The sequence below is a fragment of the Pinus tabuliformis genome, chromosome 4_2 (assembly GCF_031772625.1).
Source record: "Pinus tabuliformis cultivar Carrire ecotype Pingquan chromosome 4_2, CPIR1, whole genome shotgun sequence".
NCBI lineage: Eukaryota > Viridiplantae > Streptophyta > Pinopsida > Pinales > Pinaceae > Pinus > Pinus tabuliformis.
Genome location: NC_142304.1, coordinates 146,216,488 through 146,243,271, shown reverse-complemented (window position 1 = coordinate 146,243,271; position 26,784 = coordinate 146,216,488).

The following is a 26,784-nucleotide window of genomic DNA, read 5'->3' as shown; positions in this document are numbered from 1 at the left end:
AGGTTCGAAAGGTTTTTTTGCATATAAATTCAGGTTTATATCCTATTGTACATGTTTTCATGATAAAGTTCTCAGAAGCAACTTTCCAATGGTATATCTAGTTCTTCAAACTGAATTCTGGATCAAAAGTTAGAGAAAGTTGAAGTTTATTCTTCAAAACCAAAAAAAATGAAAAAATTAAGTGTTCATCCAAAACCTCACATATCGGAGATTTGGAGAGACAAGAAATGGAGGTTGAAGTGAAATAATGATAAACGATCCCCCATATTGCATATCGTTGATCAAAGGATTCAATACACAACGCAACAACAAAACAATATTGGTTATTTGCGATTACCGCTCAGACATATCGGCGAGGCCCGGTTCATATCGGAAATCAACAGTCGGTGGGCATCCTTTGCATATCGCATATCACAGTTAGAGATTCGAAATCACATCTTGTAGGGGTGACAATTCTCAAGAGTTTTGATATCATAATGTGTGATATGAAAGTTTCTATATGTGATTAAACTACTTGGATAGTAACTCAATGTTAAATTGTCGGGGAGGGCTGATTATAAATTAACAAAATATTTTATTGGAAAAACAGAGCAGGATGAATCCTTTTCTCTCTCCTCCAATGAGACACGTGATGAGAAACAATTGGTTTAGATATGCCATGTGGAAGTTGAGATCAGCAATGACGTGGTTTTATGGTGGACGCGTGCTTGGAAGATTCGACATTTTCAGGGGTCATAAGGGGGAAATTTGGAGTGACACGTGTCACAACTCACAAGGTGACACTTGGAAAAGGATGATATCAGGTCGCACATCAGCAATCACAAAGGTAGGTTGCGACATGAACATATGTTTTATGTTAAAGTCAAAGATTTGGCAGGAAATGTTTAACAAAGGTTTTATGTGTTAAAACCTCACATGGGCCCTCCCCTCATCCCTCTCCATGTGGACCAAGCCACATCACACATCGGAGATCGTAAGTCTTGGGGGTGAAACTAAATGCCATATTATGAAATCATTGATTGTCGAGTTATGATATTCAAAGGGGATTGAGCGCACATATGTTGTGGTCTTATGTGTTTTACATTGGGACCATTTATAATGCAACATTTCAAAGAATCGACCCTCATCCTAGCCAAAGGGTTTAGCCCCTAAAAAAGTCTTTGACCCTGAGTACCTAGCCCTCGGTCATAAATATTCCTCATAAGCCCTCGGGGCTAAGCATATCACAAAGTTTCATCCCCACACAGTTGAAAGTGGCACTCAACAAAAAACATCAATTTTGTTAAAGTTCTGATGTATTGGCTCCTCAGTCTTACCCTTGGTCACAGAACAAAGAAATGTATTAAGGCACACCAACAGGGATTGTTACACATTTGCAGCTACACAAAGTGGTTTTTTTTCCTTCTTTTTTCATCCCAAAGGAAGAAGAACCTGATAAGCTTGAATTGGACCAATAAAGTAGAAGATGAATGAACCAAGGCATCCAGAGGATTTTTTCTGTTTTTAATAGGATTTTTAGCATGATGGCAGACAATTTCAGTTCTTTCCAAAGGCATTGTTTTGAATTATTGTGTCTATTTTTTTATGAAAAACATTAAGTTTCTATTTTCTAGGTTTCCATCTATTTTAAATGGATAACTCATACATTGAATCTGGTCATGAGATATTTTTTATTGATGTAAGTTTATTTAAGACCTTGAAAGGAAATGTAGAAAAGGTTGGTTGGTTCGAGTGTGAAGCAAAAAAGACTTGTATTATGTATTTTTCAAGTATTTTAAGTGAATAGAAGAAGGACGAGGGCTTTCTGCCAAGGATTCTTGTGTCATATGTCCGTTGGTATTTTTATTTTATTTTTTATTAGTGTTTCCTATCTTTGCATGGTGTGAAAATAATTCTTCATGCTCAGCTAAAGGAAATTTGCAGAATTCACTTTGTGCTCTACTTTGTATCAGTTGAAAATTTATGTGTTTCCTTTTCTTCTAATGGAAATTTGAATTCATTTGTATTTTGATGCTCTTATTGTGACCTTTTGATTTTCACTCATCCATTCACTATAAAAAAATTGTTAATTGCCAACAGAGTTGCCTATAATTCCCCTGCTCAAAATATCATCATCATCCCTTATTCACTTAAATCATCAATTATAATGAGCCTTTTTGAATTGGATCTCCCTTCTTTCACCTACCTTCAAGAAACAGCTTAAACCTACCTTTTTTTATCCTCATAACCAATCTAAAATCCATATCCTATCAATATTTTTTATTGATAGTTGATCCAGTGAGAGAGCCCTCTCCAAGGTTAGGGGGGCTGGAACTTAAACTACACATGGTTTGTGGTTACCTCAGAGATCCCTTTCCTCAGCCTAAAGGTATTTAGAGAGTGCTAACAACACGCTTGCTTGAAGGAACACAGATGTGTCTAGGGTGGCATAATAGTGCATCCTAGAGGTGAAAATTTGAAGCTTTCTTACCTTCTAGGAGTGTTTGGTATGTGTTGTTGAATTCTGGATCACTCTTGTAAAGATGCGGCCACCCCAAAGTCTCGTGCCGACAGGAGTCGAGCACAGTAATCAATGCCATGACCGGTGGTCGACTGAGGTATTCTACAACATTATTAGTCCTGCCCTTCTTGTACTCAATGATGAAATGAAATTATTACAGGTATGTGGACCATTTATGATTTTGATAGTTCTGCAACTTTCCTTGTGTATGTATGAACTACTGGGGTCAATGGTCTGTGTGGATGACCATTTCCTGCACAGTGGAATACATTTCTTTATCATAGGTGGGACACTTTTGGACTATGTCTGAAAGTGTCTCACTATGGTAAGCCACTAGATGCCCCTGCTGATTAAGAACTGCACCAATAGAATAGTTAGAGGCATCTATCTCAATCTCAAATGGTTGATGCAAGTCTAGTAATGTGAGCACTGGTGTAGAGCAGAGGTGATTCTTAGACTTAGAAAACACCTTCAGTTGGGTTTTAGACCAAAATAAATTTTCTTTCACTCCACCCTTGGTAACTTGTCTTAAAGGCCAAGTGATATGAGAGAACCCCAACACGAACCTGCTGTAGAAATTGGAAAGGCCCGGAAATTTGCATATCTCTTTTAGAGTAGTTGGGGCTAGCCAATCTTGAATGAATTGTATCTTGGCTGGATCCACATGCACACCTTGCTTATCAATGATGTACCCTAAATATTAAATATGGGTCATGCCAAAAGTGCTTTCTCCAAATTGGCACATAGTGTTTGTTGTCGTAGGGTTTGAAGGACTTGTCAAATATGGTGAAGGTGTGCTTCCCAACTCTAGTTGAAGATCAAGATGTCATCTAAGTACAACACTGCGAATGCATTGGTGAAGGGTCACAAGACGTCGTCCATAAATCTCATGAAGGTTGCAAGGTCATTCATTAACCCAAACGACATGACCAACCATTCGAAAAGGCCCTCATTGGATTTGAAGGTAGTTTTCCACACGTCTGAGGGTTTGCTAGGGACCTAGTGATAACCGGATCTCAAATAAATCTTGTTGAAATATTTAGGCCCCTTGAGCTAGTCCAGAAGTTCATCAATCCATGGGATTAGGTACTTATTCCGTACAGTGATCTTGTTCCGTGCCCAATAGTCAATACAAAGTGTCCAAGTCCCATCCTTCTTTTTTACCAATACAATCAGGCTCCCACATGGTGATGAGCTTGGTTGGATGTGCCCTTTTTGCAACAACTCTTGAATCTGCCTATTGATCTCATCATTCTCTAGAACAGAGTGTCGATAGATTGGTCCATTGGGTAGCGATGCGCCCGTGGTCAGATCAATGGAGTGCTTGACCTGACTGTGTAGATGCATCCCCGTAGGTGAGGAGGAAATGTCCATGTACTCCTCCATGACCTTGTCCATCTTCTATTGTTGTGTGGAGGAGCCCTGTCTGGAAGCCATGGCCACAATCTTCTTCTTTCCTTAAGGGAAAATCATAAGGAAAACAAATTTCCTTATCTATGAAATGATCTTACTGCATTGCTTTACAGTGATCAAAGAGAAGGTAGTACGCAGGGCTACCTTCGGTATCCTATACAACTCATTTCCAAAAGTAATAATCATAGAGAGAGGCTTGGACTCATATACATCATGCCGCTTCCACAAGTATGGTTTTCCTAATAATACAACACAAACTTCAAGAGGGGAAACATCACACACTACCTCATCTGTGAATGGCTTGATGTTGTAGGGAAGGAGACACTTCTGGATGACATGGAGATCTCATCCTTAGTGAAGCCACCGAATGGCATACAGTTGAATATGTGTTGTAGTTGGTAGGCCCATCCGCTTCACTATCTTTGCTGAAATGAGGTTCTTTTGGTTCCCATTGTTGACAATGAACTGTAGCAGAGTACCCTTCACCAACATCTATGAGTGGAATAGGCATTCCCCCTCCTCTGGATCTTCAAGCTAATTATTTTGTATCTTGGTAGTGGCAACAATGGCATTGGTCTCTACATCAATGATCTGATTCCCTTTGTCAATCCCCTTGTTGAGTTCTAGTCTCTGCATCAGTGACTACTTGGCCCGACACTAACTTGTGTTGTGAGTGGATCTCTTATGGAACTCACACCATTTTCCCATGTCCTTCTTTGTCTTTGTGGTGTTGTTATTTTCTTGTGACTTTAGTGGGTTGTCTTGGGTAAACCCACCTTGGATTTTCCATTTTATCTATTGTTTGGGGGGGCATTTTCCTTGATTCGAATTTATAGATCCAAAGTCTCGCTTCTTCTATTTAAACTTCTGCTCAATCTTGACAGCATATCAATATGTCGTGCCAAGCGAGGAGATGTCCAGGAAGTCCATTTTGTCCTAGATTTAACTGTGTAGGTATTCGTGGTACTTGAGTACCAAATTTTGCTCATAATCCTTGATACCCAACTTCATGCGAAAGGTATGAAAAACATTGGTAAACTCTCGCATGTCTCGGTCCCTTACCTGTAGCAGCATGGTCCAATTTATGTATTTATCCTCATAGCTCCCGAGAGGGTAGTACTTCTCCTTGATGCCATCCTGGAATGAATTCCAAGTGGGTGAGCCTAAAAGTAGTGAGGATGTACCTTCGTCCTTCTTATAGTCACAGTAGGTTTCCCACCTATCCTTAACGCGGGGGACGACTTTGAGAAGTTAAATCATGAATACACAAATATGCTTCTACCATATTTAACCATTTATTTATGGTGTCCACATTTCTCTGACCTTGAAACATTGGGATGTTAAAGTTAACTTGTACCTTAAAGGGTGTGGCGCTTGTAGATTAGCTGTTGGAAGAATATGTGTCACCTTTGGGTAGCCACTGAAGGATCTGGGAAAAGTTGTCCATCATCAAATTCCTTTGTCACTCAAGGGATTCTTCAAGCAAGATTTTGAAAGGAACTCATGCCCCCTCATATTTCTTCTCTTCTGCCATGGGAGGCCATCAAGATTTGCGAGGTTATTCTTGCAAAGGTTCAACCAATTCGAGCCCTAAATCCTTATATCCCGACCTCGTTGGGGACATGCAAAGAAAAACATAGAAAGAGCAGACCACTCGGATACCACTGATCTGAACTTAAACATGAACACAAAAAACTACCAACATAACCATAAATATAGAGATGTAGTAGAAATAACACTTCATTTCATTAATATCAAATACTTAAATATGCTTACAAACAGAATGGAAATAAAACTAGCTCAGGCGATGGTAGCTTATCTCTGAGAATATATGTTGCAGCTACATGCCTCTGAAATTTGTTACAATGAGGTTCAAAGATCTATTTATTATTGAGAAACAATGGAAAACCATAAACATCCAAAAACCTAACCCTAGGAGATGAACCACCAAAAATGTGGGCCCTATTTGGGTAAATTAATACATCAACTTTCCAAGGTCGTAACTTTGACGTATGATCTTTGTTTGGCTATCATAACACATCGTTTTGAATATGTCAAAGAGGAGGCCGAAAACGGACTAGTAAGCTAGCTTGGGACATTTTAGGTCTCTTCCTTTTCCCTAAAAACTTATTTTAGTCCCTCAAAATGGCTACAAAAGTTTAGGACCCAAAAAACTGCCAAAAATAGTAAGTTGTGCTATAATTAAGGAAATTGAAAAGAAATAACAGTGGGGGTCAAAGTAGAATAGGTGGGTTCCACCAATATCCACCTAGATCACATTACCTCTCTAGACTCACTCAGTGTTGAGATGAACTTGGAGGAGTTGGAGAAAATATAACTTCTTCGGAGCTAGTGAGCCTAACTCTCCTATGCCTTTCAAAAGCTTGGCACAACTACCAAGAATCTGTGAATGGAAGGGACAAACTTCCAATTTGGAAGATACTTTGGTCTAATTTGGTGCATGAATAAATCCAAAGGAACACCAAATATGGAGTAACATCCAAAGCTGAAGAGGAAGAGAATTTTGCTTTGGTTGGGAAGGGAAAGAAAGCCAAAGGCAAGAAGGCCCAAAACAAACCAGAGTCTAGCCAAAACAATGGAAAGAAGAAGGACCTAAGCAATATAAAATGTTTTCACTACCATGAATATGGGAATTATGCAACAAAACGTCCACACAAGAATTCTAACAAGAGGCCTTCAGGAGGAGAAAGAGGTGAAGCACTTTCCTCACAATTTGAATTAGACTTCACTTTGATTGCATGCATGTAAAGCATTATAATGGGGAGTGTGTGGTACCTAGATTCAGGTGCCTTGTTTCATATGACAAGATGTAAATAATTCTTCAGTAGCCTTGATGAGAAGGATCTCCAAATGCACATAAAACTTAGGGATGATGGGTGGTACAGTACCAAAGGAATTTGATTTGTAACCTTTAAGAGGGAGTCAAGATCCCATCTTGACCTGAAAAATCTCATGTATGTACCTAGGATTAAGAATAACTTAATCTATGTAGCTGTGTTGGAGGATAGAGACTATGATATTGTTTTCAGTAAAGGGAAATCCTTTTTGAGACATGTAGCTATTGGGAAAGTGAAACAGATCGGAGTTAGAGTGAAAAATATCTACAAACTTAAGGTGGAAACTTGCACTGCACTGAGTAGCAAGGTAGAAAATGTATATATTCAATATGTTGGAGAATTTTGGCACAGGAACAAGGCACACCTACACCATGGGGCCTTAAAAATAATGCAGCAGATTACCACCAATTGCATTAAATGTACCCTTGACCAACATGATGTACGTAAGGGATGCACATTAGGGAAATGTGTCAAATCCACCTTCTAGGGCTGAGATAGAAGAGTTGGAGAAATCTTGGAGCAAGTCCACTATGATGTATGTGGACCATTTTCTACAACCTCTACAAAAAAACACATGTATTATGTGATTTTTGTCGATGATTTTTCTTAAAAATGTTGGATCTTCTTCATGCAAAAGAAGGATGAAGTTTTCTCAAAATCTATTGAATTTGAAGCATTGGTTGAAAAGGGGATTGTTCAGAAATTGAAATCCGTCAGAAGTGATAATGGAGGAGAGAATTTGTTTCTATCACCTTCAAGGAATTTTGTTCCAAAGAGGGTATTAGAAGAGAACTGATAGCACCCCATAACCCACATAAAAATACAGTGGCTGAAAGGAAGAGTAGAAGCATAGTGGGAGAAGTAAGAGCCATGTTTCATGATAAAGGGTTACCATTACATATATGGGTATAAGTATGCAACACTGCAGTTTATTTGCAGAACAAGAACCCTTATAGAATACTTGGCATGATCACACCCGAAGAAGATTTCTATAGGAGAAAGCTAGATGTATCTCATTTTTTATTTTGGAGCTACTGTGTATTTTCATGTCTCAAAGGATAACAAGATGAAACTTGAGCCTACAACTGAGATGGGAGTCTTTGTAGGATACGCAAAGACACCACATAATTATCGAGTGTATTTTCCCTCACAAAGGGTGACAATAGTGAGCCGAGGTGTCAAATTTGATGAGGAGAAGGATGTGAGATGCTCTCTAGAGTGAGAGTTGAGTATCCCACTAGAGGAGAAGCCTCATGTAGAGCTTCAACATGTTATGGAGAATCCACAAATGGAGGAGAATGTAGGAGGTCGAGTGGAGGCACCCACTCAACCAAAATCTTCCAGAGGGGAGGAAGAGAACCAGAGAAGCTGGCATATTGGTGTAGGATGCACGAGAGCATGTGGGAGATCCTATATCTCAACGCAGGCAAAGGAGGTCACCAGACAGGTACACTGGGTATGTGGATCTCATGACCAAACTCATTGAGTTAGAGCCTTCTTCATTTTAGGAAGTAGTTTCTCAACTATTGTGGTTTGATGCCATGGTGGAGGAGTATGACTCCATCATGAAGAATAGTGTATGAGAGGTGGTTTTGAGACCAGAGAACAAGTCAGTGGTTGGTTCCAGATGGATCTACAAAGTAAAGCATGCACCTGATGGGAGCATCGAGAAGTATAAGTCCAGATTTGTGGCCAAAGGAGTCTCTCAGGTAGAGGGAGTGGACTATGAGGAAACATTTTCCCCAATGGAAATATATTCCTCAATTGGAACCATTCTATAATTAGCTACGTAGATGGGGTGGAATATCCATCAAATGGATGTGAATACTACCTTTCTTAATGGTGTTGTTGAGGAAGAAATTTACATAGAGAAGCCACATGGATTTAAGACATATGACAGGGAAACACATGTGTGTAGACTTAGGAGAGCCCTATATGGTCTCATGCACTCACCCTGAGCATCGTACAATCAGATCGAAACATATCTCAGTGGATTGGGCTTCACCAAAACTGAAGTAGATGCCAATATTTATCGCATTGTGGTAGATGGAAAGTTGCTTATCTTGGTATTGTATGTTGATGACTTAATACTTATAGGGGATGATAATTTGATCCACTCTTACAAAGAGGAACTTGAAAGAGAATTCGAGATGAAATACATGGGCTTGATGCATTACTTCCTTGAGCTGGAAGTATGGTAGGGTGATGGTGAGTTCATTGTCAGTCAGGGGAAATATTCCTCTTAAATAATTCATAGATTTCACATGGATAACTGCAAGCCTATGGACACGCCTCTAGCTACAAACTGGAGGAAGGAGATTTATTCTTTAGGATAGGTAGTAGATGTCACCATATATAGACATCTTGTGGGATACCTGATGTATCTAGTGAACACAAGGCCTGACATATGCTATGCAGTTAATCAATTGAATCAAGCCATGGTGAAGCCTACCAATCTGTATTGGAAGGAATTAAAGCATGTGTTAAGGTAACTCAGAGGCACAACTGAGTATGGATTATAGTACAAGAGGACAAAGGGAGTGAAGCTCCAAGGCCTCACTAATGCAGATTGGGTAGGGAGTCAATTAGAAAGGAAAAGTAATTTAGGTTCTATATTCAATGTTGAGTCTGCAGTTATTTCCTATTATAGCAAGAAACAGAGGTCTGTGGCACTCAGCTCAGTAGAGGTTGAATACATGGTTACAAGTAAAGAAACATATGAGTCCATATGGATGAGGAAAATATGTATGGGTCCTTACACTTAGGAGATGGATCTGAAAGTGATTTATTATGATAATCAAAGTTGTATCACTCTCTAAGAATCCAGTATTTCATGACAGGTCCAAGCACATTGATATCAGGTACCATCACTTGTGGGATTATGTGCAGAGGAGAATTATAATGCTATATTACATTCCAACTAAGGAGTGGGATGAAAATATATTGACAATGGCATTGTTGAGAGGAAAATTCGAATTCCACTGGTGCAGGATAGGGGTGGTGAAAAATATATTTTTTGCTAAGAGGGAGTGTTAGAAATTGTAGCAAGAAAGGCTAAATGTGACTTGTGCCTTAGTCAAATTTAGTAATTTGATTTTCCACATTAGTATGATGACTTGGATGGAATTTAAGTTGTGTGACATGGACTTGTCTACTATTTAACTTAGTAAATTTGAGTTATAGGCTTAGAGTAGAATTTTTCATGTAGTGATTGCTTAAATTTAGCAATCTAGTTCAATTATTTTCAATTGAACTCAGTGAACTGATCTCAAGTAATTAATTGAGTCAGTTGAAGGTCATTTGAGTAGTATAATTGTTGTTAAATCAGTGATCTCTCAGTTAAGCTAGTCAATCATCTAAAAATATCCCAGACATGCATGGAATTTGAATTACCTAGCTGGAGTGGAGGAAAAGGAACATTTTAATTATCAATTGTATACTAGTTGAGTGTACAAGCTTGACTTTGAGCATGTTAATCATTCCTTGGTAATTGTGAAATAAAATAGGAGGAAATTCCTATCTTTTAGGATTTAATTTCCTCAAGGATTGCGTAAGGAAATAGGAGGAAGTTGCAGGTTTGAATTAGCTAAGTGTTGGCCAGAGTGGGACAATTAGCAAGAGAACATGGTTATAGTGCAGGCTGTGCTTCATATTTGAAGCAAGACATCATAATAGTTTCTTACTCTCATTTGATTAATGAAAAGTAGTTGCAATGCTTTTCCTAGTTGGATTCCCATGTATAATCATTGTGTTCTTGTGGTTTTGATGAATGCATATAATTGCATGATTTTCTAAATTGTAATTTTCACTGCACGGAATGGTAGATGAAATTTGTAATCTCTTGATTTTAGTTTGATTTCACTAGTAATACCAAATTTCTATTAATTTCTATAAGAAAATCTCCTGGAAATACCTAAAACATGTAATAGAAAGTTTTTTCTCCAAATAACCTATGGGGTTTGTCTTCTACACCCAAAAATAACAATTTTCTATTTGAATTTTCTACAATAAACTCCAATGGAAGTCCTGAAATGGACTTCCCTAAAGCCTCACTAAGGAGACACTCGAAGTTATCCAAAGATAGAGGTGGAATTTCCACCTAGAAATCCCTTGTGCTTAGCAACACTTTTTGTCCTAGCTGAACAACTCAAGAGAACTCAATTTTAGATGTCAAATAGAAATGATAAGATATAATGATTTGCAATTGAGTTCCTCCTCCTTCTATAATTCTTCATGGAGCCTCCCCCTAGCTTCTAGATCTTCCCTTTTTCCTTATTATTTTATTAGTGGGTATATTTTCCACTTTTTGCCACCATTTGAATAAAATAATAATTTTCTTCCATTCCCCAATAAAATATTACTTTTCACCATCCTCCATTAAATTAATAATTTCCTCTTTTCTCTCATAAAATAATATTTTCTCCTTTTTATTTAAGTCTCCAAAATTGGCAAAAGTTCTTAGTGAATTTGGAACTCACAAAAATTAAGGACATGACAAAAAAATTATGTCAACAATATCAAGTTATTCCATAAGTGAGATCTCCTTTAGGGCCATTATTAAGCCTAATGATTAAGTCAAGCACCATTGGGCTATCTCAAATATACAAAGTATATTTTGAGGTGATAATGTTTTGCTGAAATCATACCTTAATCAACTTAGCATGGTAAAAAGACATAAGAAGACTAATAAAATATTCACTATGTGGAAAATTTTGGTTGTGCCATGTGGAAGATACATAAAGAACCATAACATGGTAGTAGAATTAATTTATAATTTTTCTGATGAATTACAAAATTGGGTTAGCAACATTGGTCATAGTTGATCAATATTTATGAAGGTTTTATTATTGGGAGGGAAGTTATCTTGATATTTGGTAACTAGACAAGCAAATACTAAAACAATGTAAAGTGTAAAGGAAAATAATATGGTTATACCTCTTGGACCTAAAAATGAATAAGGAGGAAACATGTTAGGTTAGCAAGCAATCATAGACTAACAAATAGTAAATAAACACCAAATCAATCTACAACATGTAGTTGTTAGCACACACCTCATATGAGATATCAAATTAGAAGTGAATTGCACATTAATTACTATTCTTAAGTGATTATTCTCACCTTGTGCACATTAATTTTATAATGGCTACTAAAGGCTTTGTGGTGCTCTAGTCATACATGTTATTAAATATTTAAGTAGCTTAATACCTAACCAATTTGACTAAAGTTCATGCACTATTCCACTTCCATCATGATCATTTTTATTACAAAAAAGAACCATTTTCACCTTTATCCACATTTTGATCATTCTTGTTCCATACATAACTAAGACCGATAATTATTGTTATGGTGGTTAAGAAATTTAATTTACAAAGGGAAAACACACAAGGTTTCGGAGAAGAGAGTATTGAAGGGCATCATTTCCTTTAGCAACTAAATAACTTCCTAGATAACCTTATCATACTACTTAAAAAGTGGAAAAATACATACATATAAGAGTATAATGCCTTATATTTGTGAGTACAACAAGGTAATAAATATACAAGTTAATTGAGAATCTAATCAATAACTAGGAACAAATTGGAAAAACCATATGGAAACTGAATAGCCTTCAATCACCTAAAAAGTTGTTTTAATATTCTTGACAACCACCTAGCATTGAAATAGTACTCATTAACCTATATAGAAGGTGAATAGTTCAGAAGGAATGCATTTCATTTAAATTTGCTAAACACTCCTTGTGACTCCATTGGTCTACATTTCCTATTGTTTCCTTTAAATGTCTTATTAAGGTCTTTCTTATTATATCCCATTATTTCAAGCATCACCATAAAGGGGGAGAGTGATATTGGACATGCTTCCCATCCCTCCATCCACGTCCATAATTTGTCATAATTTCACCATTTAAAAAAATAGTCAAGAACTTCTTAAATCTTTTCATGAATAAGAAGCATTGTGGGCAAAGGATGGTTGTGAAAAACAAGATAAATCACCAATGATGTATGAATTCAAAAATATAGAGACAAATACTAGGAGTGTTAAGTCCTCTAATCATAACTCTATGTTGTGAAACCCTCTATTTTATTTGGAACACTATCTCTCCTTAATAAAAAATTGTTACTATTTTTCTAACCTATTCTCCTTCTAAGGGGATACCACTCACATGTGTGTGTAGGCTCATCACTCCATTTGTGAGAACTATAACCATTTATTTCTTATCTCTTATTTGATTCTCCTGGTGCACCCTCTCTCATGATGGATCAACTAAACTAGCTACTCCAAAAGTAAATTAAGACCATACTATGTCCTATGATCTAACTTTGTATTATCCTATGAATGTTTTGTTAGTAGTGAGAGATGTGAAGTCTATAAGAAATTTTTTAGCTTCTACCATCATGAAGGGTGTTCCTAACACCGTTAAAATATTATCTAAGGATTATGGTTTCATATCCCCATAATGGCCTCTTTATCTATGACTAAGTAAATATATTTTTGTAGCTTCCCCTTTGAACTCCCATTGTTGTCCATTGTTGAAGTCCTAGAGAAATCAACATTCTAACCTTAATCTTCATACCATTTTCCATCTAGGAAACGTTGGATCTTTTATCAGTAGTATCCTTAATAACATTTTTAGGGTTCCACCCTAATTCCTCCAATATAAGTTGTTACTTAACGTATGGTGGCCACTTATATTAAATTAGACCCATAGCTAGTTAAATTGTGTAGTTAATAAATGTAATGTTCCCTAAAAAAAAAAATGCTCCTCCTTATTTATTAGAGTCTTATTAATAAATATACACTTTGTGGTTAGAGTTTTGGTTAGTTAGAAATTGTTTATTGTATTATAAGCTATGTAATTGTGTGAAAAGGGTTAGGGTTTTTATAGGGTATTAGGCTTTTCCTAATTAGAGATTTCACCCTTGAAGAAGTAAGTGAGCATTGCTTCTTATTCAAAACATCAATAAAGATTTGTGTCTATTTTTGTTGTTTTAATACTTTGATTTTGTTTTACTAATTTTTTATAGTTATATTTTTGTTTGAATATTTTCTTTTCGTTATTAGAGAATATGACAAGTGGTATTAGGTTACTTTCCCATGCCAATGTGCTCTAAAGTATCATAATTTTTAATTTTTTAGCTATAGACATGTTCCAAAATCTTAAAACATGGACATTAGTAATTTAGTGAGTAAAAATCTCTAGTTTCAATAAGTTTGGATTGATTCCAATCCAAGCCCTTGGAAGACATGGTAAATTTAGTCTTTATAAAGTCTAAAAATGGGTGCTTTTAAAGTGCAAAATACATTCATGAAAGTATCAATATGAGATTCCAAAACTCCAAATTTCGATTTGATTTTTGTCTTTTTCAAATTTTATTTTTCAAATTTGGAATCGCATATTTGCATTTTCAAAACAAGATTTTGCATTTTTGAAAGTTGATATTGGCATTTTTAGCATTAGTTATTACGCTTTTGAGAGATGGTATTGACACTTTTAGAATCTAATTGTGCAATTTTAAAAGACAATATTAGCACTTCAAAAATCATATATTGTAATTTTAAAATATAATATTCGACACATCCATAACCAAACATCTCATTTTAGAAATCTTAATTTTAGAGATGATATTGGTACTTTTAAAATCTAATTTTGCACTTTAAAAGGACGGTATTAGCACATCAAAATTTAATTTTGAAATTTTGAAATCCAATATTAACACATCCATAACCAAACATCAGAATTTAAAAATCCAATTTTATAGTTATTTTTCAATCACATTTAATCTATAACAACAAAATTATTCATCATTCATGGCTTCATAATTGTAAGTCTTCCATTGGCACATTCTAAACTAGACTTTGCACATTAAAAATCATAATTTTATAATTAATTTTCAATCACATTTATGAGTACTTGTCATTCATGGGTTCAAAATTATAGGTCTTTGTGATGATATAGATCTTCTCATCATCTCCTAGATTACTTTCCTTGGTCAACAACAATATTGGTGTCTTTAGTATCACAACTACCATTAAATCCAATGTTTCAAAACAAATTGTTATAAAATTCATATTTGATTTTTTCATTATTCTATTTTTCATAAACCTCAAATTTGACACAAAATTATTATGACACAATAAAAGCTAACAAATATATAACATTTTATATATTGGATTTATATATCTATAGTTGAAAATCAATGTTGGGTATGTGTTATATTCTTTGCACAAATTGCACACAACAATGGGGTCATAGGGGTGTGAAGCCTCAAATATATATATATATATATATATATATGATTTTTTGCTTACATTTTTTTGTGGTTTTCAACACAAGGATTATACTTTTGGTGGTTTTGTGGCACATGGTGTTTGAACTCATGGTTTTATCATTTTGGTTAAGGAATTAATTATGTAATTTAGCCCAAGTTAACAAATTAGGGGTTGGGTTTTGGATGTTGAAGTTGATTAATGCTAATTGGAGGTGTCATTCTAAATATTTTGTTGGTTTTTTAGCTAAGGGTTTCTAGGGTAGATATTTATGTATTATGTGTGATTTTCATCCTTTTATGTTTATAAACCAATATAGATCCATTTAGGAATAAAATTTCTTGAGGTGCAAACCTATTTTTCAAGTTTTGCATCTCAAGAGATTTGATCCCTCTCAAACCTTGATAATTCCATGGTTAAAATGGATATAAAAATTGCGCATGGTGATAGTGATAATAATATGAGTAGATATAAAAATCACCATCTCAAACTTATAGATGTTCTCCAATGTTCTTGTCCAATATTACGTGAGCCGAATGGATCTCTTTGAATTGGTTGATACTAGAAAGACTTGACCTCTTTACTTGTAAATAATCAACATTTTTTTAGTTAAAAAAAAGTTATAAAAACATTTTCAAGATAAACATAACATTTGATACGTAATTTGAATGAAAATGTCATGCATGTGTTATTATTGTCAAAATCCTTGTAATAAATAAGTCTTATTAAGAATTTGACAATATGTTAAAGCTACAATGATCTTGTATATGATGCATTATCTTGTTTTGAAGATTTGATTGTTTCATTAAAAGTTGGTTCCAAAGGATCTATTCAGTATGGGGATTGTATGTAGAGTATTTATGCCAAGTGCACTCTATTGCTTTTGTTGACTAGATTATGTTGCATTCAGTCACACTACTTGTGTAAAAGAGATGTATTTCTAAAATCACGTAGTTTGAATAGATTGACTAGACCTAAGGTCATGGTCAACTAAATCTCATGTGAAAGGAGGAGAACTACTCGACTAGAGTATTACATTTGTTGATTGGAAAAGGACTTGTTGGAGTTAAAAATTCACAAGTCATGTTTTAAGCAAGGTTTGGATCATAAAAGTGAGACCATACTAGATTGACATGTTGACTAGATGAATTATCTATTTAAAGAGATTGTTGGAAAAACACTTGAGTATTATCTCCGTTATAGACTATAGCGGTAAGACCATTGTTGCATTTAGGTCATGCTTATTATTGAAGCATGTTACTATAGTAGATAGACCATTATTCATTTTAAGAATTATCAATATAAAGTCTAGATGCTTTACATAGCATAAGTGAAGATATATTTTATATTTTGGTTATTTGAAGCATTAAAGAGAGTGGTTGTTATTGATGCAAATTATTTCCAATTGGTTATTAATGCTATAGTTTTATAAGATCAGACCCAAGTTCTATAATATCTTGGTTCCGCTATCACTTTTTAGTGTATATTTATTTTGTTTGGATATATGAGTTTTTTTTGGGTGGATATTGACTTGGTCATATGATTTATAAGATAACCTTGATTTGGTCATTGATAGAACTTAACATTAGTGGTTTATAGGTCCATGTTCTTGGGTAACCCATGGAATGTCCCCTATGGTATTTGATGTGATAAAGCTTATTTAAAGGCTTAAAGAATTCATCCAAATTGAATCCTCACCTAAACTATTTTGTAAATTTGCAATAAGCAAGTAATGTTTTGTTTTGTTTAATTTTGTCCCTTTGGAAGAATTGGAAGTGAAAACAAAGCATTTGATGGTTGAATTTCCAATGGTATCCCATTAGAAGAAATGAATTGTTTGGTGAAGGGGGGTGTAAGGATAATTGGGCAAAATTTACAGAGATGAAGGCTTGAAGAGTGCATCCTACTTGAAGATCAGTGGATGGAGGAGTTAAGGAGCTTGCCCATGATGTATGAAGGTGTCTCTAAGTCATATCCATTTTCATTTTGTTTAATGAGTAATGATGCATGAGAAGTTTTGGCATCTGTATCTCACCCTTTGTAATGAATTTCCTAAATTTAATAAATATCCACTGGATCTTGTTTACCCATGTGAGTTCCAAGGAAAAATTTATTTTATTTTGGGCACATTTAATCAGAGCTGAGTGTATGGCATGTTAATTATTTGAATGCTTTATTTTAGTCATAAATGCAAATAGTAGTAGTGCATTCTGAATGGCCATAGTAATGAAATCCATGTATTGGTTCGATTTTTGTTTGTGGGAATCACCTATAGCTACAACAATTTTGGTTTATGGGGAATGATGGTAGAACCAAGATATTGGGTTATTCCCTAATTAAATTCTATCAGTTTTAAAACTCTTGGGTGATTTGTTGAGTGTCTCACTCATTGCATTAATAATTTGGCAATTAACTATTGTTTTGTTAACTTATAGAATCACAAATTTCCTAAGATTGTGTCTATGGATTGTACAAAGTGTATAGGTCTCCAATCACTCTCATTTTGGAACTATTATTTGTATAACATAAATTCTCAGTCCCCCTTGCATTTTGTGCAAAAACAACTAAATTAGAAAGCAACATTTGCACTTACAATAAACTCTTTTAGTACCAAAATGGATTCTTAGCATGTGAGATTCCTCATAATCAACCCACATGGTTTTGAATTAGTGTCCAAAAGCTCAAACACAATGTTTCTTCCCCTTAGAATCAACGAGGAATATTTTATTTTCGTTTTCATTCTCCATTGATGAAGGTTCCCAGTTTATATCCATGTTTTTCTCACCTTTGATATTGCAAATAACCCCTTGGAGGTAGGGCATAAAGCCCCAAAGAACCTGAAGCATCTAATTTATGTTTTGAGTCTTTATTGGGTTTGAAGTTCACTCAAGTGTAAATATTAATATTTCTCTGTCATCAAGATAAATTCATATATGAAGCTAGTAGAATACAAAAATGCAAATTGTTATATGTGTATGTGAAGAAAAACATGAATATAAGCTCATTGGTTGTAAGGAGGGTCCTTTCTAAAATGACTTATATATCATTCATAACATCTTCATTGCAACCATGTTCTTATGGAGTGTAACTTTCCTTCCACTTTCATTTATTCTAGGATGACACAAGACACCCTTACATAGAATCTAAAACCAATTCCATAAATGATATATGTTGATGAAATGGAAATTCCATAGGCCCGCCTTTTATGGACCATGTAGTATCATCATATTTTTTTAAGAATTGGAAAAAACATACATGGTAAATGTATAAATTTCTTGTAGATTCAAACTGCTTATGTAATATGCTAAAACAAAAGAATTAAATCTACTCTACTCATCAGTAGAAATAATTAATTGATTGAGAAATCAAAACATAAACATGAGACAAGATTCAATCACATATGCTCAAATATTTATCTAAAGGGAAAGGAACTACTCAAAACCCCTTCCTATCTTTATTGCATTAGTCATAAAAGTAGAGAAGAAATACAATGCTTGTTTAAGCCTAAACAATCTTTGCACAAGTATAATATATCTCACTGCCTCACAAGATGACTTTGGCCAATATTTAGCCAATTTTGTTTCCTACCAAGATCCTATTTCCTTCCATTTTTCCTTGGGAATTAGCCCCTTATTAATTAGGTAAATCCCCAATTAGAATTGTACAATCCCTATATTCCCTTCTCTGACTATATGCACCACATGTAAAACTCGGAAAATTATACAACTGATAGTACACTTCCCTTGAACTCCAATCTCAACTGGGCAACTTTAATTTCATGCATGCATGAGTTAATTATGGCTTATTTATGAGTTATATGGTTGAACACTAAAGTTCCACCCCACTGCTAGACCTCCTACTAGTTCCTCCAATAGTTGGAACTAGTTTAACTGACTTTAACTCAATTTAATTGAATTAAATTATTACAACTCAAATTAAACTCACCCTAGGCTCCTAAAATTTAGGAACAACTCTACATGACTCAATTTAGGCCCTAAACTTGTATTAACTTAGAAAACTAATTGAAACTAACTTAGTTAACTCATTTTTGTTGTCTTGTGATGTGGAATTACAATTTTATCCTAATTTGATTCAAGGGAAAATTAAATCAGGGTTTTCTTGTTTCCATTTTCAACACTCCCTCTCAACAAGAAAGGGATTATCATATACCCCAGCTATGTCTCTATGGAACTCGAATTTTTCTCTTGGCAATTCCTTTGTCAAAATATGTGCATCATGTTCCTTTGTAGGAATGTATTCCAACAACATGATCTGCCTCTACACACAAGCTCGTAGATGGTGATATCAGATGTCGATATGCTTGGATTGATCATTAAAAACTGGATTTTCATAGAGTTTGATATAACTCTGATTGTCATAGTAAATCACAGTGGGATCAATCATCTAACCAAATAACCCAACAAGAATCTTTCTCATCCAGATAGCTTCACAAGTTGCTTGAATAGCAGTCATGTACTTTGCTTCTTTTGAACTGAGTGCAACTAATCTCTGCTTCCTACCGTACCAAGAAAAATTGCTAACCCAATACTAAAGACTCCTAAAGTTATTTTCTGATCTGATGGAATATCCACCCTATCTACATCTGTGAAGTCTTGAAGCTTCACTCCCTCTCCCTGTTTTTACCAAAGACCATACTGAGTAGTGCCTCTGAGGTATCTCAACACATGTTTGACTACATTCCAATAAATTTTGGTTGGCTTAACCATTACTTTACTAATTTGGTTAACTACATAACACATGTTTGGTCGTGTGTTCACCAAATACATGAGTGAACCCACAAAGTTCCTGTAAATAGTAGCCTCCACCTCCTCACTTGAGTGACTCGAGGACAAGTAACCAAATTGTGTTTGGGGGTTGTTGGGATGGGGTCCCTGGGGCTAAATTTTGTTAAATTTTGTAAGTCCTTTCTGTAAAGATGTGAAGACTCCATGATTTGTGGAAGCGGAGCACGAAGATAGTAAGATTCAAAGGGGCTTTAGTCCCTTAGGTGGGTAGGTGATAGGAAGGTTTTGAGACCCACCCATGGTTTGCAGACCATGTCATTGTAAAAGAAAGGGCTATAAATAGAAGAGTCGTAGAAAGTCTAGAAAGTAACTAATAGATAGAAATATTTGTAAGGGCAAGTAAGCTAAGGTAGGAAAGGTTTGTTTCTGATACTTAGGCGAATGGGAAGGCTCCTGCAGCTGAGTGCATGGAGACCTTGGTAAGTCTACAAGCTGAGTGCACCAACCCCTGTAGTTGAGTGCACAAGGAAAAAGAGTTTGTACTTGAATGATTACATATAATAAAGACTGTTTGATCCAATATTTATGCATCTGTGTATTTATTCTTACTTCTGTAGTTTTTTATATTTTAGATCTATATTGAAATTTATATGAATAAATGCTTATCTTGTGTGTGAAAGTGCTAGATTAGTACAATTTATACATGTCATGAATAATTAAAGGTCTTCATGAATATCTTTATGTTGTTTAAGTGAATTACAGTAATTATTTGTTTTGTAATGGTTAGGGCTTGCAAAGACAAAACTAATACCTAGGAGCCTCAAGAACCTATTACACAAGCCTCTGGATGTAGAAACCTAGTTATGTCATCCCCCAATACCGCTTCAAGTGAGACTGCAGCCTGAGCTACGCGGGTTGTTGCCGAAAGGGCCAACAGTTAGGGTTTTATTAGTTAGCACAGTTAAATTTGAACCTAGGTCAAGCCCCATCAAGCCAAAAAATGGTTCCGTTTCCAGGAGCGAGATATTACTAAGGGATGTGAGATAAGTGGTTCCCCACTAAGAAAGAGATCGAAAAGTGGATCAAGTAGAAAGCGCACGCGTTTGCAGCTCAAGAGAACAAAAATCCGCCTTTATCGAAGGAAGAGTGGCTAAATAGATACATATTCACAAGTGAACACAAAATATTCTTCTCCTCTTTCCCCTATGAATTGCATGAGTGGTTGTCCAAATTAGCAGATAGTCAGGGTATGTGGAAGCTTGGTGGCCCTATTCTGTGGACCCCGGAATTGGTAAAGTGCTTGGAGACTTCAGAAAATGACATCACGTGGGTCATAGACCACTGGATCGATAGTATTCTGGGAGGATTCATTACTAAGTTTGCAATCGATATGTCCACCAGCTACATTGAAGTACAGTGTGGGCTCTTCAAAGCACCAAGAGGTAAGTACCTAAAATCTTTGAAGACTTTGATTAACATTCTATTGTGTGAAAAGCGGGTTATTCCTTTAAATTGATGTTTGGGACTATGTGAAGTGGGAGAGAATTCATAAGGAATGAAGAATCAGGTTCTGAATACAGCCTGTTATTAGGATCTTTTGATAGCGATGACAAGGGTAATATTTTGAGAACACTGTGAAGCATACTATAGATCGCAAGTCAGGTTATCGCAGGGATACCTCATCCATCCACTCCACCTCTGCCTCACACACCTACACCTACACCTCCACCTTCGCCTCCACCTCCACCTCCATCATTTAACATGGTGAATACAATGAACATGCCTATGTTTAAGGGTGTGGGAACTAAATACCTTGAACAATTCTAGTTTGTCATAGATGTTGTATGGAAGGAAAAGCAGATCATTGATGACAATATGAAGAAAGTGCAGCTAGTCACAGTGCTGCAGGATAGAGCATTGAGTTGGTACATCAAATTTTGCATAGATAAGCCTACCGTGACTATGCTAGAAACCCAGCAAACATTGAATAGTGAGTTCAAGAAGCCAAAATCTCAAGCCCAATCCGTAACAGAGCTCAAGAAAATCTAGCAGAGGGTAAATGAGTCCATGTGAGACTTTGACCAAAGATTAAAATGTTTTATTCAACAGGCTAATATTACCATTATAAACACTCAACATAGAGACTGGTACATTTCCTCACTCCTACTACATCTGAGATTACCATTGTCACAACAGAAAATAGGAACCCAAGTAGAAGAAGTGGAGATCGCCATGAGATTAGAATCTTCACCAGTGCAGGATAGGAATATAGGGGTACAATAGATTCAATCACAGCTAGCAAGCATGCATATGGAATTGCAAAGCTTAAAGAAGGGAAAGGAAGTCCAGCCTAAGATGCATGAAAAAGTTTGGTGTATGAAGTGTAAAGGCCAAGGTCATGACAATGATTGTTGTCTTGTTTATCATAATTACCTTATTAGGGGAGGTCAAGTTCCCCTAAAACCAGAAATCATCATCAGATTGAGTGCAGGGGTAGCCTTGTGGTGTGCTATCTATTAGATAGTTTGGAAACACACGACTGATAATTGTCATCTCCTACAAAAGTTTGTGCAGACACCGCAACAATTATTTTGTACTTTTTGTAAGCCAGTTGGGCATGATGAGTGAAATTGTCAAAGCTATGAACTGATGATGGAGCGAAACCCTACATACAAAATGCAGATAGAAAACTAGACTTAGGATCAGGGCGTGGGTGCAGTGCGTGGAGGATTCCAGGGTCAAGGAAGAGGAGGAGGAGGAGGGGTTGGAAGGGGTCGCAGACAAATCATTTGTTATAATTGTGGAGAAGCTGACCATTTTGCACATGACTACCAGAACCCAACACATCCATATTGTCTGTATTGCCAACAATTTGATCATGTTATAAAACATTGCCTGGTATTAATAGCGAAGATGTATAAGAAGAAGGCTCAAACACCTATTGGGTGATAAAAGGTGTCTTTCAAAACTCCTAATTACCTCACATTAATCATCAACCTCGGCAAGTCCTTCTATTCCAAGAGTGTACACAATATGTGCATGCTATGAATCCAGAGAATAATTTTTCTTAGAATGAAGTATAAACCTTTGATACAAGAATAAACGGATGCATTTATAAAACTCTAATTGCAATTGTTAAAGGAAATATTACATCTAAGCATCAAGACTCAATCCTTTACTAAAATCGTAATCAAATCTCAAACAAGCAATTCAATTGACAATGGCATCAACTGAGAGCATGGTAGTAATAACCAATCTCTTCATAGCTGATTAACTCACACTCAATCTATATTAAGCAATCCAAATGGAAATGATGTCAACCAAGAGTTCAATAGTGATAACTAAACTCTTACAGCTGATTAAATCAATAAGATTCTTTGTCTTAATGGCTAAATTATTTAATCTACAATGAGCATAAATAGAATCAAATGGCAGTGCTGCAAAACATGTAGAGAAAATGTACTACTTCAATATAGGAAATCGGTAAATAGAAAATAAGGTAAACTCACAGAAAATGGGAAAACTATCAAACCAATCAGACTTGTGAGAATCAAAAATATATAACACAAGGGAGCAGTTTAATCCACCAGAGGTTGTGCCCTTAGCCACCATCGAATACTGTTGAGCTACTTCAGAGAATATCAATAAATAGCAACGCAAATTATATATTAATCATTGAACTCAAGTCTCATTACAATACGATCATGTTCTCCAACAACAAAAGTCTGTAAATTAGAATTACAATTTGAAATAACAAAGATCGATCCCCTTTCCTCCTACAATCTTTTGCTCTTATAATTAGAAAGAGATAAAAGATAAATTTGATCCCTTAGGATCTCCAGATCCTGAGGGATTCGCAACTGAATGTTATCTTCAAACACCCTTCATATTTGGCAATGATCCTCCTGATTTGTCCTCCGATCTGACCGCAACCGATGTGCTCCATTCTTCCTTTGTTGGTTTATGTTGTTCTGTCGCTAGGGAACAACAACTGTTCCTTTCGTCGTTTTTCTACATAAAGAGGAGTAAAATTTAGTTACGATGGCTAAATCTTAACTGAGATTAGTTCATCCATTTCTTATCATAATCCATCAATATGTTAGCGTATCAAGATATGAAAGAGATAAGAAAAGAGCAAAAAGGTGATGGAATTAAGAGTAAATACATACCTATTCAGAACTCAACATACTCCCCTGCTTACCCTATTTCATGTCCTCATGAAAAGTAAGTAGTTCTTATGTAGTGTAGTTAAAGAGTAGGCAGGAGAGGAAGCGTCAAAAATTGGTCTAAAACCATGATGTTGAGACAAGAGTGCAAAGGCAGGCCCTTCCTTTCCCTCCGACAATTTGTACCTAGCCTGATAACCTTCAGGGGGATACCAAATAATTGGGCTCCAAAACCGACATCCTAACCAATAAGGTCCTTCTCTCAAAATAAGATTTCTATAGGTGACCAAACAGGTCGTAGATGCTTTAAAATTTCTATAATTAAATGGTTCCCTATCTTGCACACTGCTAGTGGAGATCATCCATCTGTGCTTAGATGCAGTTAGAGAACTTTCTTGACTGGAGAGGAAATATGATATTCCTTTCTACACAATCTCCTTATGTATGGGCCTAAAGTTTTAATCACCCCTTCTCATGTCATTAGACTCTTATGGTTGGCAAACTTTTGTAAGGGGTGCTTAAGTTCATTTCTCACCCAAAGATACAATCCATGTTCGTGCCTTTGAAATGCATTATAATCTTTAAACCATTTGAGTTGGTTAACTGCAAATGAAATTAAAGCCCGGAATTGAACATCTCCTACAAAAGGGTTAGGGTTCTTTTCCACTTCGTTCTCTAATATAAAATTATGCAGATAAAACTCACAAAGAAGCCTTTGGATCTTTACACCATGTTGCTTGCAACAATTTATAAAATCTTCAATTGTCCTTAATTCAATTGGCTTACCAACTCTTATGGCTTTAGTTTTCAATAACAGGTATTGTTCTAACAAAAACAAGGAATAATTGGTAGCGGGAGACCTGCATGCCAGGACCTCTGAATATAATGAGCAGACGGTGTTTGTCTGACTTATGACTCTATCTAGCTTGAGCTTGATCTTCTCCATATTTTCTTCCACCTTTCTACATCTGTCAAAAGTCTTTCTCTCTGTTGTATTCATTTCCCGAAGTTGTTTCTACAGCTCTTGATATTTCTGCCAAGAAACGGTTTCTTGTTCAAGTCATTCCAACACGAGCCAAGCTTGTGCCAATTCTTCCTGAAGATTCAGTAGAATGGGGTCATGGTGTGTCATGATGTCTTTGGCTTGTATGCCTGTCTGAGTGCTTATGGTATAAGAAGGGATACCTTTTGTCTGTATTTCTTTATTGTGGGAGGTCCACAGCTCCATCTAAGTGCCCATGCTATAAGAGGGTACATCTTCTGTATGTACTTCTTTGTGGTGGAAGGTACAAACTTCCATCTGTGTAGCTACGTCTACTAAATCTGCATGCAGCTCCTCTTGAGTGATGACTGTTTGAGTAGGTATGGGCTCAGTTTGAGTTCCTGTAGCCCTAGCTTCATATAACTTCGTTTTCACGGCCACATTTACTACCTCAGGTGTATTGTTTGGAACCTTTCCCATTGTGATTTCTTTTATTCTTCTTCGGAGCCTCTTGACCATCTTTCAAAGCTTCTAGTGTTCTTTTCTTAGCTTCTTCAATTTCATTCTAGCTCTATACCTTCTCGAAAGAGTAACTGGTCTGTTGATAGTCTCGTTAATAGATTCTGTCTCTAAAGAGCCTGGTTGTTGACCCTGGCTTTGTTCCAATAATACTGCGTCTCCAGATTGATTATTAGATTCTCAAATAATCTTTGTCTCTACTTCCTCTTCTTGGCCTATGTTTTCTATGTCTAGACCTTCATGACTATTTTCCACTGGGAGCATGTCATCAGATTTGTTCTTGAATGCCTCTGTATTTGTTTCTGCTTCTTGGCCTATATTTTCTTTTGGAGAAGGTAGAATTCTGGTATTGCCAGAATTCCCGAGAGATCGAGTTTCTCCTAAGTCAAGATTAAGTGGTCCTTCAAGCTGCATGTAGACATTCATGTTGGCCAGGACCTGGGCCATCCCTGTCTTGAAATCGTGCAAAAGATAATCTTGAGAACTCATATTTGGTGTTGGGGAAGGTCCCAATTCATTTCTTCGTTCATCATCAAAATTCCCTACTCCTTCCTCAGGTTTTGGTTCAGGGTTATTTTTTCCTTCTAACTCTAGTTGCAAGTCCTGTTCACTTACTGGGTTGGATAATTCTATGGGTTGACTAGCGTTGCCTTGAGGATTTTCAGATGCTCCCTGTTTTGACTTCAACCTTGTGGATCGTCTGCGTTTCTGAGGTATTCTTCCTGAAAGGCCATTCCTCTTTCTTTTTGAAATAAGGTTAGGTGCTAGCAGGTCTTCACCACTTTCAAGGGCCAATATTAGATCATCCCAGGTTAATTGTTGTTGGGAAAGGTTATGACTAACTATTAACCTAATCAAACAATGGTGGCTAACTCTTGTTTCTGTGTGTTGAGATCATCTCAGCCTCTTAGCAGTGTCATGCAATAATGAACTCAACATGCAGGCAAATTAACAGAGCATTTTTGTTTTAAAACTGCTAAAAATTTGAGTTGTCGCGGCCTTACCACATCTTTACGCCCATTACAGGTAATATAGTTCTGGACAATTCTTGCTAATTCTCCCCATGGCTCTCCGAGAGAAGATGGCTGAATGCCTTTACCCTTTTTTATTAGCTCCCATCCTTCATCCCTAAAGAACTCCATAGTGTCATGTAGCTTTAATCGCTTGCCAGCCCATACTAGCCCTTCTGCCGAAAACCCAGACACTTCTGCTATCACAACATCTATTATAGTGATTTGTCTGCCTCTTACCAAGGATTGTCCATTCTGTAGATGTTGTAATAATTCGATGACGATTTCCTCATTGGGGAGTTGAAATCTTGTAAAATATGTTGTCC